Source organism: Cetorhinus maximus, chromosome 19 (assembly GCF_964194155.1).
Source record: "Cetorhinus maximus chromosome 19, sCetMax3.hap1.1, whole genome shotgun sequence".
Taxonomy (NCBI): Eukaryota; Metazoa; Chordata; class Chondrichthyes; order Lamniformes; family Cetorhinidae; genus Cetorhinus; species Cetorhinus maximus.
Window position 1 is genome coordinate 11,788,278 of NC_135897.1, and position 12,528 is coordinate 11,800,805.

General features: G+C 42.7%; 1 protein-coding gene across 2 annotated transcripts in view; it reads left to right on the forward strand.

Moving 5' to 3' along the window:
• The first annotated feature begins 910 nt into the window (after positions 1 to 910).
• The window catches only part of septin2 (septin 2), a 74,917-nt gene continuing 63,299 nt past the window's right edge, over positions 911 to 12,528 (forward strand). For both annotated transcript variants that reach the window (XM_078563502.1, XM_078563503.1), the window contains exon 1: positions 911 to 982. The gene's annotated coding sequence lies outside the window, so the exon portion shown is untranslated. The remainder of the gene's footprint in view (positions 983 to 12,528) is intronic.

Genomic DNA, 12,528 nt, shown 5'->3' on the forward strand with positions numbered 1-12,528 from the left:
GGGTGTGGACCAAGCCTGCCCCTTGCAATATGATGAAAGAGGCATGTACCTGCCTGTTAATCACACTCCAAGAGGCATGTTTGCCTGTCCTTTTAAAAATGTTCCAAGAGGCATGTGCCTGCCTATGTCACGAGGGGCATGTCCTGTCCTTTTCAACACAACGTGAGTGCCGTGCCTGCCCACATAACACATTCCAAGAAGAATGTGCATAGCCCTTTAAATAAACTCCAAAAGGCAAGTGCCTATTCTTTAAACATACGCTGGAGAGATGTACCTGCACCTTTAAACACACCCTGAAAGGGATGTGCCAGCCCCTTTAAACATACCTATGAGATGTGCAACCCCCTTCAAACACACTCTAAGAGATGGGTGCCTGCAGCTTTAAATACACCCCAACAGGGATGTACCTGCTCCTTTGAAAAACCCTGAGGGAAGTGCCTGCATCTTTAAACACACAGCGAGCGGGACATGCCTTTCCCTTTAAACACGCTCCGAGAGGGACGCACCTTTCCCTTTAAACCCGCCCCGGGAGGGTTGGCGCCTTTCCCTTTAAACAGTTCCCGGGAGGGACGCGCCCTTCCCTTTAACCCCGCCCCGGGAGGGATGCGCCTTTCCCTTTAACCCCGCCCCGGGAGGGATGCGCCTTTCCCTTTAACCCCGCCACGGGAGGGATGCGCCTTTCCCTTTAACCCCGCCCCGGGAAGGATGCGCCTTTCCCTTTAACCCCGCCCCGGGAGGGATGCGCCTTTCCCTTTAACCCCGCCCCGGGAGGGATGCGCCTTTCCCTTTAACCCCGCCCCGGGAGGGATGCGCCTTTCCCTTTAACCCCGCCCCGGGAGGGAGGCGCCTTTCCCTTTAACCCCGCCCCCCGGAATGTGACAGGGGTTTGGTTTGTTCTCGCGAGATTGTCGGCGCCCGGGGCGGGAGCGGGAGCGGCCAGTCTGAGGGAGGAAAACGATCAAGAGGGACCGCAGCTCGGACAGTGAGTACCGGGCGCGGGGATCGAGCGGGCCCCGGAAAGGAGCGGGTACCGGGCGCGGAGAGTGGGCACCGGGCGCGGGGGTGGAGCGAGAAGCGGGCCCCGGGCGCGGAGAGTGGGCACCGGGCGCGGGGGTGGAGCGAGAAGCGGGCCCCGGGCGCGGGGGTGGAGCGAGAAGCGGGCCCCGGGCGCGGAGAAGGAACGGACACCGAGCCCGGCTGTTCAGCGTGTTCCCTCCTGGGGTTGATAGTGGGGGTGGGGGTGGGGGTGGGGGTGGGGGTGGGCGGCGGCGGCGGGGTTGGGACGCTCGTTTCTTCCAACCCGACAGGCGCCGATCCTGGGGAGCGTGCGCGCTCCAACCGCCTTCACCCGGGTGTCTCCCGTACCGGCTCCCGGCCTGACACTGGCTGGGGACGGAAAGTTCCGGAACAGGGTCTCGCTGACCAGGGTGGGGCGGAGAAAGTTCAGGGAATGGAGAGGGGAGATGGGGCGGAGAGGGGTGGGTGTACGGGGTTGTTTCCAATATCTTAATGCAAGCTCGGATGCCACCCTCCTGTAGATCCACACGTCTGCTATTCAGTGAAGGAACTCGAGTGTGGGGCTGCTGAGCCCAGAGTCCCTTTTACCCTTTACAAAACAGGGATTGACCATTCCACCCACCGGGTCTGTGCTGATGCTTTACCTGCGGATTGTCACCCACGGTGCTGATTCATCGTCAGCAAATCTTCTCCAGTTCCTTTTATGCACTTCTGATAGTGGAACTAAAGACAGTAATATAACTGAGTGATGTTACCTTTTTGCTTTTGTATTCTATGTTTTTGAGCACGAAACCAAGCATCCCAGTTGTGTTTTTCTGGTGTGAACTCTCATTATCGCCTTTAATATCTATTGTACTTACACATTCCTCTGCTCCATTTTGAAATCTTACATTAAAAGTGTATCTGGGGTGAACTGGGAGAGATGTAAGCAACTGAACCAGGTTGTTGGTTTGTATTAGGAGAAAAAAGTTGCTTGATAAATTTCCCCATTAGTCCTGTGGCTAAAGACACTTATTGTATGTCAGAAAGCGCCAGCCTCAGTGCCTTGTCTATAATTTGGCTAATCTAAACCAGGGTAACTGTTTGGATCTAATATTTAGCTCAGTATTCCTAGGCTAGAGCAGAGGCAAAAGTGAATCGAGTCTCTGCGCTCCTCATATTCCCTTTTTTACATCCCAATGTTGTATAACAGGAACAGCCTATGTACACTTGTTGCTATGTTATGCAATCACAATGGGTTTGTGGGTTGGGAGGAGAAGTAAATCAAGGTGCTCTAATATCACTAATGGTAGCAAAATATCTACAACGGACATGTAAAAAGATAGGGACTAAATTTTTGAATTTAAATGGAGATTTTATTACCTTCACCCAGTCCAAACATTGAGGAGGAAGAACTTGCGGAACACAATAGCTGGAGCTTAGAATGACTAATTAAGGCTAGACATGTGGTGATTATAGTTATCAGCTGGAGAGATGTTATTGTGTAATAATTATCATCTGACAGTTGGACAGTTGTCTGGAGAGTGCGCAGAAACATGGCAGTTAGTGCTGCTTTGGTACATAGTCATTTTGTAACCACTGTAGTTAATGTGTACAGTCTCATAGGGTGTTTTTTGGAAGGGTATGGTTCCCATAGCCTGTAGTTCAAGTTGGAGTGTTTGAATCAGCTGAAAACTGAGATATTCTTCTTTCAAAGCTTACTTTACTCTTAACTGTTGCTACAACGAGAACAGCAGAACAAGTTTAAAATGTAGCTTTCCTGTGCTCAATCTTCTGTGGTGTCTGAAAGTGCTGGGATCTTCGCTGATCTGCAATCAAGCATATTGCAAGTTGTCCAAAATTGTCTTTGTTTGACCTCCTCTCCCTTGTATTGTGCGAAAACGTTTTGAAATCCTAAGTAGATTTTCCAAAGGATCTTTTGTAATTTTTGTGGTCAAGCTGAGGTGTGTTATTGTTGGGAAATGAACACTTTCCCATTTTAGGCATCCATTGTTTCCTACAAGCTGTTGTCAGTTTTGGCACAGTTGGTAGAGCTTCCTTAAATCCAATTTGCCCCAACAGTAATCCTAATCTTACAAGAGCAGTCTTTCATTGTAGATCCTACTTTGGAGAAAGGCAGCACATGATTGGTAGCTCAGGAATAGTTCTGAAGGTTTCTACATTGAGAAATCCTTGTTGAATTTCACCATTCTCATTTCATTTCTCATCTGCATGCTGCCTCTGTGCGACATCATCCAAAGGCACGATGTTAGTTTTTACATGTATGCTGACAACACCTAACCCATCCTCACCACCACTTCTCTCGACTCCTCCACTGTTGCAGTATAATCAGACTGCTTACCCAGCATCCACTACTGGACGAGCAGAAATTTCCTTCCATTAAATGTAGGGAAGACTGATTTTCGATCCCCATTTCAAACTCTGTTCCCCAAATACCGACTCCATCCCTGTCCCTAGCAACAGTATGAGGTTAAGCCAGTCTGTTTGCGACCTTGGTATCATGTTTGATCCTGAGTTGAGATTCTGACCTTGTATTTGTGCCATCTCTAATACCTCCTATTTCCACCTCTGTAACATTGAACTTCACCCATTTCAACTCTGCTGCTGAAACCATGCCTTTGTTATTTCTAGACACGACTATTCCAGTTCATTCCTGGCTGGCCTCCCGCATTGTACCCTCCATAAAGTTGAGGTCATCCAAAGCTCTGCTTCTCATGCCTTAATTTATAGCAAGTTCGCTTGTATGCTGACCTGCATTGGCTCCCAGTCAAGCACCAACTTGCTTTTTAAAAATCTCATTCTTGTTTTCAAACCCCTCCATGGCCTTTCTCCTTCCTATCTCTGTAATCTCCTCCAGTCCCATAACCCTGCAAGAAACCTGCACTTCTCTGATTCTGGCCTTTTGAGCATTTCCAATCATAATGGCTCCACCACTTGAGGCCATGCCTTCTGTTGCCTGGGCCCCATGCTCTGGAATTCCCTCCCTACACCTCTGTAGGTTGCTTTCTTCCTTTAAGACAATCCTTAAAACCTACCTCTTTGACCAAGCTTTTGGTCATCTGCCTTAATATCTCCTTATGTGGCTTGGTGTCATACTTTGTTTTATAATAACTTTGTGAAGCTTCTTGAAATGTTTAATTACGTTAAAGGCACTAAATAAATATTATGTTATTGGGCTTAATGAATGCTTGCTGTACAACAGGAATATGATGTGTTTCAGTTTATCTATGTTTTAAGTCTTGTTTAGTGTCTTGGCCACCACTCTGGTCTTTAGAATATCTTCCACTATTATATTGCTATTATTCACTCATTTGCCACTGTGAAGCTCTGTAGATTTGTGCTTGATATGCATGATAGCATAGATAGGCAGTTACTGATGTTCATGAGTCGAACAGTGAATTTACAAGGAAGAATTCAGTCTTGTGTTAGCTGATCATGCTCATCAACTTTGACGCTCACATTTTGTAACTCATTTCAACCATGTATTTGAATAATTTCTGTATCTGGATGCTAGTCAAGCTGAAGTGTTGCTAGGATTCCAGTTGGCCAACGTGAAGGAATGTTTTAAGTACTTCTATTTCCGCTTGAACGGTGAAAAATGGTCAGCAGTTTAGTCCTCCCTTATTCTGGTGGTTTGTGCTGGGGCATTTTGAAATGTATAATACTGAGGAGTTACAGATCAGTCACTGGAGTAAAAAAGCAAATACCGTATTTACACTTCTACAACAACAAAAAAAAGGTCATCCCAGGGATGCAACAAAAAAAAGTCATCCTAGGTAACCACTTGCCTTCTCTCTCTCTCTCTCTCTCTCCATCTCCCTTGTGTGTTGGTGAGCAGAATTGGATGGAGTTGTCACTCAAGTTATGATCTAATATGCCTGTTTTACATCATGCCTTCCTCCTTGCTTGTATTCCACTATTTTGACTGTACAGTTCACAATTTACTTGTTTGCTACTGTGGAACATTAGCTGGACGTGTTAAGTTTTGAGTCTTCTGAGCTTCTTGAGTTACCTTCAACTTCATCCATAACTATTTGAACATGATTTATGTAGCATGTGTTGTCAAGGTTTTTTCCAATGTGTAATACTTTACAGTTGTTCACTTTAACTTTCACCTATCATTCTAAGACACTTTTTCAACTCATTGTAATCTGAGCTGTCTGCATTAATTTGGTGTCATCTACAAATTTGACCATTTTGCATTGATTCTGAATCCATGTCATTGTAATTAGAAACACTAGTGATCCCATCGCTGAATTCCTGGGGCACCCCACTCAGCAGCTTTCCCCTTCCCTGGACATTATTTCTTCAATAAGCACCTGCTGTCTTCTATCATTAACCCTGACCCTTATCAGCTTGCAATAAATTTTGTTTGTAAGATGTGTGAGCACTGTTGACTCTGTTAGTCTCATGGTTTCAGACACAAGATAATCAGGCTGACAGCTAAATTGACTTTAATAACTTTATTAATAGCATTCCAACAATACAGACAAAGCATAATTAGCAAGCCTGGGGAACAGAGATAGTAGTTTGAATTCCTTCTTCCTCCATCTGGCAGAAAGCAGCTAGGCAACTTATAATTATACCTAACTTGTTTTCTTATTTTTAACTCTCCTCGAGATTGTGTGGCTTATTTTTCAGCAGTTAATTTATTTTTATCTCATTGAACACGTGTTGTCTTCGTTCTTTGGAGGCTAAGAAATACATGGTTACAATACAAATTCTCCATTTTGTAATGTGATACATTATCCTAATTGCAGTTTTTTTAGGTCTTTTTTCAGGTTTATGTTCTGGTGGTTTTCTGATGTGCGCTCCCATCATGATGCAATTTAATCCTTCAGTCAGCCTGCGTTCTTTGTGGTGGCTGCTGTAGAATAATCAGAGGTTGGAGTGCTGCAACGGTCCATTTACCCTATAAGGTTTGCGCTGGTGTTTTTCCTGTGTTGTCTAATCTGGTTATCTTACTGACTAGATAGGAGTGTAGAGGATTTCTCATTCTCAACATCTGGGTTGTTTGACAGGATGGCGAAGTTACCCCGAATGTAAATTTTCTTATTTTATGAAGAAAGATTAAAAGAAAATGCTTGTATTTAATAACACTTTGGAAAGAACTTCATAGGCTGTATAGTCACTGTTGTAGTTAACACGGCAGCCAATTTGCCCATAGCAGGCGCTCTCAAACAGCAGTATGATAATGACCAAATAATCTATCTTTGAGGGATACATATTGGTCAATGTACTGGTGGTAACTCCTCTCCTATCTCTGATTTCTTATCTGAAAGATGGCACTTCCAACAGTGCAGCATGCCCTTAGTAGTGGAGTGAGGTGTTGGCTTGGATATATGTGCTCAATCCCAAGAGTAGGACTGAGTCCATGACATTTTGATTCAGGCAAGGATGCTACCAACTGACCCTGTAGAACAGGTATAATGGACCAAATGATCACCTTGCTGTAATTATATATAATGTACAAAATTGGCAGTCTCCAAGAGAGTTCTTCACACTCTTTTGTTCCCTCTGACCCCCCACCCCTCCTTGAACAAACCATGTTCTAATTCACAAAAAACAGTTTTAAATGAACACACATGTGTTCATTGAAGTGAGTATAGTTTTTAATGAAACTTTTTTTGGCTTTCCTGGATTGAAATCATTTGGTATCACCAAGAACAGAATTCATTTCTCATTGCTATCCATTGAAACCTGTGTAATTTGCATGGAACATTTGTATACATAACAATGACTACTTAATAGGAATTGATTGTATGGGAAGCACTATAGGATGTTCCAAAGATGTGACAAATTCTATAAATGATAGCTCCATTTCCTGACAAATGTATTTTTCCAAACCCATTTATTTTATTCATTTCAATGACATTCCCTAGTGACTTTGTTCTGTTTCCCTTTTGGGTGTAATGGTCCTGCCTGATTTTTTTTTTCTTTCTCCTCCCCTCCTTTTCTGGACATTTGGATTCCTTGCTGGTGTATGGTTCCATGATTGTTTTTCTATTTTCCTCTTGCCTTTGAATGGATTTTCACAAGTGAGCCTCAATAGTGGGTGTAATTGAGAAGCATGTTCCCAGCAGAAGTTGATGATCAAGCATGGGTGCCCTGGATGTAGGATTTCTTATCTCCTATCCTGGGGTATTTTGCTCCAAGATTGAACCTGGAAATTTCTGGCCTTGGGTAGTGCAGTTTGTCACTGGACTCTCACAACCTTAGCGGATTCCTGAATTCTAATTTTAAAAAAATATCAATTTTAATAATTTACCTATATCAACTTTATTAATTCCATTAATAATTATTTAAATATTTCTATTGTGTAATTGCGATCTCTTCCAACAAGGACAAGTTAGCCAGTCTACACACTCTCCCCAAGCCTCCAGTCCTTGTCTAAATCACCATTATCCTAATCCTGGCTGAAAGGGAAAATTCTAGGACTATATGTTAATAAGGTGCCATCTTATTGCTTTCCTATTTCCAGAGGTTCTTAATAACATTGGTAGACATGTGAAAAATATCAAGTTGTCAACTTAGAAATTTAAAATCAAATCTAATATAGAAAGATGGTATATACACTTTCCCTCAATTTTAAATTGGAATTGCCTTGTAATTTAAAAACATGTGCACAGTACATGTTTGAAATACAATTAATTGTACTGCTGTGAAAAATTGAGTGTTGTCTGTTCCACCAGACAGCTCATGTTTGATCTATACCTCAACTTGATTGAAAAACAAATCTACTGAGCTGTGTCTTAAATTTCAACAGCCATATTCTTTGGAGGAGAGACTTCCAGATTTCTACCACCTTTTTTAATGTAAAAATGCTTCCTGATTTCAGTCCTCAATGGCTGACCTGCAAATTGAGTTTTTATTCTTTCATGGGATGTGGGCTTTGCTGGCTAGGCCTGCATTTATTGTCCATCTCTAATTGCCCTTGAGAAGGTGGTGGCAAGCTGCCTTCTTGAACCACTGCAGTCCATGTGGTGTAGGTACACCCACAGTGCTGTTAGGAAGGGAATTCCAGGATTTTGACCCAGCGACAGTGAAGGAATAGGGATGTATTTCCAAGTCAGAATGGTGAGTGGCTTGGAGGGAAACTAGCAGGTGGTGGTGTTCCCATGCATCTGCTGCCCTTGTTCTTCTAGGTGGTAGAGAGCACAAGTTTGGAAGGCACTAACGAAGGAACCTTGATGAGTTCCTGTAGTGCATCATGTAGATGGCTGCCACTGTGCATCAATGGTGGAGAGAGTGAATGCTTGTGGGTGGGGTGCTAATCAAGTGGGTTGCTTTGTCCTGGATGGTGACGAGCTGCTTGAATGTTGTTGTAGCGGAACTCATCCCAGCAAGTGGAGATAGTGGACAGGCTTTGGGGAATCAGGAGGTGAGTTATTGTTTGCGGAATTCCTAGCCTTTGACCTGCTCTTGTAACTACAGTATTTATATGGATGGCCTGGTTTGGTTTCTGGTCAATGGCAACCCCTAGGATGTTGATAATGGGGGTTTCAGCAATGATAATGTCATTGAATGTCAAGGGGCGATGGTTAGATTCTCTCTTGTTGGAGATGGTTATTGCCTAGCACTTGTGGGGTGCGAATGTGACTTGCCACTTATCAGTCCAAACATGAATGTTATCTAGATGGTGATGCATATGGGCATAAGAGTGCTGAATTCCTTACTTTGGATCGGCCCACTGAAGGAAATAGTTTTTCTGTATCTATCTTATCTAATTCCTTCATGATTTTAAATGCCATAATTAAATCTTTCTTAACCTTCTAAACTGAAGAGAATATAAACTACATTTGACCAGCCCTAGTTATGAACACTTAATATCTGGTATCATTCTGGTGAATTGAGTGCTGTATTCTCTCCAAGGCCAATATGTCTTTCCTGAGGTACATTGACCAAAATGGAACTAAATGCAGTACTCTAGCTTGGTCTGACCAAGACTATATAACTGAAGCATCACTTTCTCCCCTTCCAACCCTCTTGAGATAAAGTCCAATATTCCATGAGCTTTTTGATTACTTGTTGAATCTGTGCACTAGCTTTTCATGATTTGTTCACTCGGAAATCCAAATTCTTTTGCTCCTTTGTAGTTCCTCATTTCCCACAGTTTGTCCACTTAATATGCAACTTGCTTTTCCTCCTAACTTAGTGTCATTTACAAACTTGGACATGCAACTCTTTTATATTTCTTCCATCGCAGTCATAATATATGGTGAAAAATTGAGGGCCAGTACAGGTTCCTGGGAAGCACCACATGTCACATTGTGCTAATTGGAGTGCATCTTATAATCCCTCCTCTCTATTTCCCACATTCCAGCCAGTCACTAGGATGCCTCCAATATTGTCCACCATTTTTGCTGCTAATCACTTGTGTGGATCCTTACCAAACACCTTCTGGAGGTCAATATGAATTGCAGCAACAACTTGCATTTATATAACATCTTTAAAGTGGTCCCAAAGCACTTCCCAAGAGCGCTATCAGGTATAAAATTGACACACTGACCCAAAGGGCCGTAGACTTGTTTAAGAAAGTAGCTTTTAAAAATCTTTTTAAAGGAGAAGAGAGGGGATTGGAGCCCCAGACAACTAAAGGCTTGGCTGTTAATGGCAGAGTGAAAAATATCTACTGGGTCTCCCCTCACCTTGTCTAAGAATAACAATCCCAGTTTCTCCAAACTCTGCAAAACTAAAACCCCCCTTTCCTAGAATCATCCTGGTAAACCTCCTTCGCCCTCTCCAAGGCCTTGACATCCTTCCTAAAGTGTGATGCCCAGAATTGAACATTATGCTCCAGCTGCAGCCTAACCAGAGATTTGTGAAGGTTTAACATGATTTTGCTTTTGTGTTAAGTGCCTCTATTTACGAAGTCGAGTATCCCATACACCTTCACTGCCTCATCAACTTATCCTGACACCTTCTTGGATTTCTGTGCATCTGCATGCTACCCCTTGGTCACATCAACTGAAAACATAGGGTCAATAAAACATATATGCTGATGACACCCTGTTCTCCTTATCACCTCTCTCGATTCCTCCACTCTCTCTAAATTATCAGACTGCTTGTCCAAAATTCAGGACTGAATGAGCAGAAACTTTCTCCAGTTAAACATCAGGAAGTCTAAAGCCATGTCTTCAGCCTCTGCTACAAACTCTGTTCCCTAGCTAACAACTCCATCCCTCTCCCTGGCAACGGCCTTGGCTGGATCAGATGGTACACAACTTTGGTGTCATATTTGACCCAGAGAGGAGCTTCTGACCACATCTGTGCTGTCATTAAGACTGCCTATTTCCGCCTCTGTAACATTGCACCCAACTCCACCCCTGCATCTGAAGAAACCCTCATCAATGGTTTAATTAACCTCTCAATTCTACCATTCTGACACACTGCTGGCTGGTGCCCCCACACTGTACCCTCCAGAAACTTGAGGTTATCCAAAATGCTGCTGCCCTAGTCCTTAACTCGGGCCAAGTCCCATTTAGCCATCACCTGAGATTTTTGTTTACTCGTTCTTGGGATGTCTGTCTTGGCAATTGCCCGTCCCTAATTGTCTTTGTGAAGGTGGTGGTGAGCTGCTGCCTTGAACTGCTGCAATCCATCTGGTGTAAGTGCATCCATAGTGCTATTTGAAAGGGAGTCCCAGGATTTTGACCCAGTGAACATTGCATTAACCATCTCTTATACAATATGCTTTTGTGTATGGCGCACAGACAATGCTTTATACAGGCCGGGTGTTGCAGCATTTACAAATGTAGTACTAGGCAACTTAGCTTTGCACGAATGTCTCTACTTGGATTCTTTCAGTGCATTGTTTGTAGCATTGGATTTCTTCATCCTATGTTAAGTAGCCAACAGGATGTGCGATTATGTTGCATGCTGAGAGGAGTTAATGTAACATTGAGTTTCTCTAGTGAGCTAGGTTGTGATCTGGATTCGCGTTAAAAACAAATGACAAGGTCACTTGAACTTGCCTTGTGTTCAGCCAGCTGATTAATCTGTCAGACCTATTTGTTCTGCTTTAATGAGTTTAAAGCAGCTACCAGGGGAATCTCCAGTCTTCTACCATGTGCTCCAACCATAAGATTTTCCAATATAAAATTTCTCAGTAGGGTTTGCTGATGTAACTAACGTTTTGCGTATCTTGTAATTTCAGCTTTTTAAAATTTTATTATTTCTCTTTCCTGACACAAACCCATGTCTCATTTTCTCCTTCACCCCTCTGAAAATATACTGCATGATGCAACACGTCCTTGTCTGATGTCCATGTGCATGCTCTTGGGATTCAGTGTGTTGTGATGAGAAGCAGGTTCCTGTCCAAGGAACTGGAGCCAAACTGTATCTCTTGCCCTCCCGCTGCATTCTCTGCCCAACTTCCCAAACTCTGGTACCAAGAACGAACCAACGTGCCATTCTGAATGTGATCTCTATGTAGCAGAGATCAAATTTAGAGTCTTACTGATATTTTTAGACTTCCCTCCCATCTACATAAGTTACTGTGGCTGTTGGTGTAAATTGCTAAATTGAATAATGACACCCTATTCCTCTGCCATTCAGAGATTCCCTTTATTCCTAATCTCTCCTCTCAAACAATTACTTACCCATGTTACCAGGTTACTTCCAATTCTATAATAAAAGCAAAATACTGTGAATGCTGGAAATCTGAAATAAAAATTCAGGTCTGGCAGCATCTGTGAAGAGAGAAACAGAGTTAAGGTTTTAAGTCTAATATGACTCTTTGTTATGCTGAGTTTTTCCAGCATTTTCTGTTTGCTTTCCAATTCTGTCTGCTTTCATTTTTATAATTTATTGTGTGGAGCCTACCAAACACTTTCTGGAAGCAGACAACATCCATCGGCACTCTCCTATCCACCACGTTAGTGACCCCCTCCAGAAATTCATCTAGATTAGTCAGGCATGATCTACTCCTCTTAAATCCATGCTGACGCTCTTTGATTTTGTCAAATACTCAGTCACACTGTCCCTGAGGATAAATTCTAATAACTTCCTCACAACTAACAAACCAACAGCTCTGTAGCTTCCTGGTGTCTCCCATCCTCCTGTCTTAAATAATGGAGTGGCATTTTCAATACAAAGGAATAATTCTTGATTATTGGGAACTTCGGAAAGTTTTGACTAATGCATCTATAATTTCTCTGCCCTGTATCTTTTAATTCCTGAGGGTTGAAACCAAAGATCTTGATATGTGTCTACTTGTATCCTGTTATTTTCTCCATTAACTTTAAAGATATATTAAATCCAATAAGTTCCTCCACTTCACTTAATTTTGGGTTCCCTTGCAGGTTTTATTCCTCTTCCTCTACTGTGAAAATGGTCACTATGAATTTAACAAGTCTGCAATTTTCTTATTATCCATCATAGTTATCACCTATATTGTCTTTAATGGCCCCTTAACCCATCTTCCTTTTAATATAAAAACATTTACCGTTAGATTTGATATTTCTTGCACTGTTTTGTTCATTCTTTTTGTGCCTTTTTATTTTCTTGTAT